Below are 5,841 nucleotides of genomic sequence, written 5' to 3'. Positions count from 1 at the left end.
GCCAAAAACAAAAACAACAAAAACCAACAAACTACTGCTGGTCGCCGCTCAACTCGGTAACTCTCGCCTTGAGAGCAGCGATCTCGGCGTCGCGGACCTCTAGTTCCCTCAACAGCGAGCCGTCTCCTCTCGGGATTGGGCTAGCTCTCGCTCAAAGTCACGCTCCCTCTGCAAACGACAAGAATTGGCTCGTGTCAATCATTTCAAACATAAAGAAAGTTAGAAAATTCAAAAATGAAGTAAACAGAAGGTTCATACCTGACGTCCTCGACCGCCAGTGTAATACTCGGTATTTTAGAGGATGGTCAAAGGTTTGGTCAACATCATTTTATTAAAAATGTGATTTATGGAAATGGATATTTTATATTTTAATTATTTATTAATAATTGAGATGTGTAATTATGAGACGGGAAATAATAATTAAATTAAATAATACATAATAACATATGACGGAGGATGTATACATATAACACATACTAGTATAAGTATATATGGTGACGGTATTATACGATAAATAAGGTAACAAGTATTAATACGTTATTAATATGAGATAATAATAATAATAATAATATTACCTAATAAGATAAGGAAAGTTCCTCCACTTACCTATTAGTATAAATAGGACCCTCTGGCTAATCTTTTGTTACTTATATTCACATAAATCTTAATTAAAAGTGAGAGAGAAATAAGAAGAAAAAAGGGAGCTTCATATCTATCTTACAACCGTCTTAAGGTAACCGTCTCATAAACTCTTTTTTTATAATTAAATTATTAAAATAATATGTTGACTCGACCCAAGACCCGACCTTGACCATTGACCCGACGACTTAGACTGACGTTGACCACCCGTTGACCCATTGACCTGCGTTGACCGTACCATAAAAAAATTAGGGCATAAGGCGTTTATTTGTTGTTTACATTGACCCATCTTAAGAGACCCAGTACTCGACCCATGGACTATTTCGACCCGACTAACCTGGGGTTAGGGTTAGGGAGTGGTGTGAGGGTTGTGTTGATGGTGTTGTTGGCGGTGGTTAGGGCGGCAGTGGGTAGCGGCGTGCTGAATTGTAGGAAGGGTCGGGACTGTTGTGGCTATTTGAACCGAGAGAGAAGAGAGGGCATTGCGACCTGTTTAGCAATTCAATCGGATTTCGACTTAGGTAGGAGTAAGATGGAATGTTTGTGTGGTGTTTTTGGGCTGTTGTTGGCGGCTGCTATGATGAGGCGTGGTGGTTATTGTGGTTGTTGTAGTACTGTGACGGTATTATTGTTGTTTCGTTGTTGATAAGTTATAGCTGCTGCCCATAGCAGTTGTTGATGCGGTTGATGGCAGGGGTAAAGGAGGTCCACAGTGGCTGATTGGTGGCGGTAATGGTTATTGTAGTGTGTGTTGTCGCGATTTGTATTCAGGCTGGTGAAGAAGGAACGCGGGTTTTCGGCAATGTTGTTAAGTGTTGTGGTTGTGTCGAGAGAGGAGGTAGGATGTAGGTGGAGTTGAGGGTGGTGGTCGTGCAGGTGGTGACGGGTGGCAGGTGAGGTAAGAGGTGGTGATGGTCACGGTTTAGGTGAGGCTTGGTGGTGGGTTCGAGTGGAGTTTGGAGGAAGGTGTTAGCTTGGTGTGGGTTTGGTGTGACCTTGGTGGTTGTAGCGTGGTGGTAGGCTGCGGTGGTAGGCTGGCCAGGCGTGGTAGGGGTGGTGGCTGCCACGGCTTGACCTTGGTGGTGGTTGGGTGTTGGAGAAGGAGGGAGCCGGGTACAAGTTATACGATGGGTTAGTTAACTAGATGGAACCGTCTCAAGTATTATTAATAACTTGTTTAAATTCGTAATTATATTTTATTAACTAATTGATGTTGATGCGGGTTTTGACTAATTAATTAATTCGTATAGTATTAACTAATTGGCTTTTGGGTATAATTATAAATATTAATATTACCCCATTTACTTAGGTGACGAGTTTTAAAAATTGAGTCGTGAAGTTATAACTAATTAAATAATTAATTAAGCCAGATATGTTTATAATTATTATGTTATAATAATTGGATAGGTATTGGACTTACAGAAGACCGATTGTGACTATCATTATATTGCTTGGACTCAGAATTCGCTATCGAGGTAGGATAGCTACTCAATCACTTTAATGTTTACTTGAATGATATTATCTGATTGTATTGGTCGAATTGTTTGGAATTGTGATGGATGATATATGGTTGTTGGTTGGTTGCTTTGAGATGATTTAATTATTGACTACCTCAGCTCGTGACTGAGATGATTTGATTATTGACTACCTCAGCTCGTGACTGAGATGATTATATTGATTTGGTTTCCCCAGCCTCGTGTCTGGGATGGTAAGTATAATATTCTTTGCATATCATATCATGAGCACTTGCATTGGTTTCCCCAGGCTGGTTCTCCAGGACTTGTCTCTGGGATGTTATTGAGATTACCCCGGCCAGAGATTGGCGGGATGAACGGGAGCCTCGGAGGATGATCATGAGCATGCATTTCATTTGCATTTAATATTGTCTTGTATTCATTTATTGTTTTTGTTTAGCTATTCCTACTCAACCTCGTGGTTGACAGTGTATTCGTGAACACCTGTGGTGAACCTTAATGGGGAGCAGATTTGACAGGTACTAAAGATTAGCTGACTTGGGAGTTATGGGATGCGTGAGGACTTGGCCAGTCTACCTAGAAGTCTAGATCACATAGAATATTTAATCCCTATATTTATTTCCGCTGCGAATTGTAATTATTTTATATTAAGTTTTAGTTGGTAAATTTGTAATAAACATGTAATTGTTAAAGTTTTAATTTAAAGTACTTTGGTGAGTTGGACTTTGTTATTCACTACCTCGGGAAACCGAGATGGTAACAGTTCTATTTATTTGGGAAAGTCTAGTTAAAGGCTCCTACATAAATGGGGGTGTTACAAAGTGGTATCAGAGCGAACGATCCTCAGGCCTAAACCAATGAACCCAATGAACTTAGGACGCGTCTAAATAAAATGAATCCTGGGTAGAAACTGTTAGGAGCCCCTAATGCGATTAAGAAGCGCGCCTTAATTCGTATCCTGGCTCTCTCAGTTTTAAACCGGTCACCCAGGGAAAGGATAAGAGAGTGGGTAGTTAATAGTAAGATATCTATGAGTCAGTTGTATGTTATTTACTAACTTTGTTGCAGGGTGAAAGATATTGCAAGGTAAGTAAAATGGATGAGATGTAAAATGGTTGAGAATTGAATGAGATGTTTTTTTTTTTAACATATGAGGGATGATGGATGATGGATGTAATTGTGATGATTGTATGAATTAGAAATCATGTCTAGTGATATGCGGTACATGTTCCCCAAAACCATGTTTCTAACAATGTTTTTGCAATAATTTGATAGAATATAGATTTATGTATTTGTGATGTAAGGAATAAGAGTAATATAAGGAATGTTAAAGTTGGATGCCTAGCCATGTGTGGAGCGTGATGACCGAGTTACAATAATTTGGGTATAAGAGGATACTTGTAAGGACTTGTGATTTGATAATGGATGACCTATAGCTGAACTTGTTTTATCTGATTTTAACATGATTATTTTATCATTTCCGGAACCAAGTTATTTTAGGATAGTGGTGGCGATATGGGATTGTAAAATGGGGAGTATGAACCACAGAGTTGAATTGTGACCTAGGAGGGGTGACAGTTTTAACCGAGACCTTGGTGGTAGGATGACCTTAGTTCAATTCAATTAATCACATGAGTTTATTTTGGAGGAATTAGTTTGTTACCCTATAACTTTTCATAGTATGGAGACTTATACCCTTTCTTTTACTTTTATAGACAATATGGCACCAAAGAGAGCTAGAGCTTCTACCATGACCGATGAGGAGATTGAGAGGATGCAGGACCTGAATGCGGCATTATTAGAGATTGTAAAAGGAAAGAAAGATGTGATGAATCCTTCTAAAGTAGGAGCATCAGTGGCTCGATATAAGCCACCAAAGTAGGAGGGAGTTGGGGAACCATCCTTGCTAGGAGAGTGGTGTAGAGAGTTCGATAATATTTTTGAGTTGATAGCTTGTCCAGAGGAAATGCAAGTTGACCAGGCTGTATTCTATTTGAGAGGGAAAGCTGGGAGGTGGTGGACTAAGAATAAGGGGACTATAAGAGATGCATTTCAGTTGAGTGAAGAACCTCATGTGCCCTGGAAGAATTTCAAAATCATTTTGAGAGATACCTCTATACCTGAACACATTAGGAGTAATATGAGAGCTCAGTTTGATTCTTTTAAGATGACTGAAGACATGACAGTGGAGGATTATCATAACAACTCCATGGAGTTAGCTGAGTATGTGGCAGATTTGAATTATAATGATGAAGTGTTGGCAATGAGATTCGAGAAGGGGTTGACTTTGGCTATTAAAAAGAGACTTACTGCTGGTGTACCTACCACTGTTGAGGAGGTATACCAGAGATAAGGTCATGCTAAGAGAATAAAGGAGATGGTGATTGAGGAGAAGAAAGAAAAAGGAGAAAAGAAGAGGAAGTCTGAGGCTGTGAATAAGGGAGCTGGAGGTAGTAAGAAGGCAAACACTAATCAGTTTAGGGTTTTCACTGGTAATGAGGCAGCATTTGGGGGTAGTGCTAGTCAGGTTGAGAGTCGTCGTGCCTTTGGCGAGCCAGTTCAGTGCTTTCGATGTGGGAAGATGGGCCATAAAGCCTCTACTTGTAGAGTGGCTATGAATGGTCAGAGTAGAGAGTATGGGAGTCAGGGAGGAGGTTGGAGTAACCAGAGAAGTTACAACAACTATGCTAACCAGAACCGTTACAACAACTATACCAATCAGAGCTCTAGGAATGGGTCTTACCAGAGGCAAGGAAATAGTGGGAATCACCAGAGTGCAGGTAAGAGCGTAGCCGAATTCAATGAGACGGGGCAGGAAAGAGCTAAGAATAATAGAGTTGTTTGATTAAGTATGTAGGTTACGGGGACGTAAGCCTTTCTTTTAGGGGGATAAAATGTAATAGCCCGTTATTTCTTATTATTAATGGTTATTTGTTGTTATTTATGATACAATTTAGTGATACATTTGGAGTATATTAATAATAAATTTGGATACGCGTTTTAAGTACGTTTTGACCTCTGTTAAGTTTGCTGGTTTATGTTGGATATTTTGTTAGGAGTCGGAGTTGTTGAAATATGTTGAGTGAACTTCGGGACGAAGTTCCTTTTAAGAAGGGAAGACTGTAATCCCCGGTATTTTAGAGGATGGTCAGAGGTTTGGTCAACATCATTTTATTAAAAATGTGATTTATGGAAATGGAAATGGATATTTTATATTTTAATTATTTATTAATAATTGAGATGTGTAATTATGAGACGGGAAATAATAATTAAATTAAATAATACATAATAACATATGACGGAGGATGTATACATATAACACATACTAGTATAAGTATATATGGTGACGGTATTATTCGATAAATAAGGTAACAAGTATTAATACGTTATTAATATGAGATAATAATAATAATAATAATAATAATAATAATAATAATAATAATAATAATAATAATAATAATAATAATAATAATAATAATAATAATAATAATAATAATAATAATAATAATAATAATAATAATAATATTACCTAATAAGATAAGGAAAGTTCCTCCACCTACCTATTAGTATAAATAGGACCCTCTGGCTAATCTTTTGTCACTTATATTCACATAAATCTCAATTAAAAGTGAGAGAGAAATAAGAAGAAAAAGGGAGCTTCATATCTATCTTACAACCGTCTTAAGGTAACCGTCTCATAAACTCATTTTTTATAATTAAATTATTA

Source organism: Silene latifolia, chromosome X, assembly GCF_048544455.1.
Source record: "Silene latifolia isolate original U9 population chromosome X, ASM4854445v1, whole genome shotgun sequence".
Taxonomy (NCBI): Eukaryota; Viridiplantae; Streptophyta; class Magnoliopsida; order Caryophyllales; family Caryophyllaceae; genus Silene; species Silene latifolia.
Note: the sequence above shows the minus strand (reverse complement) of the source record.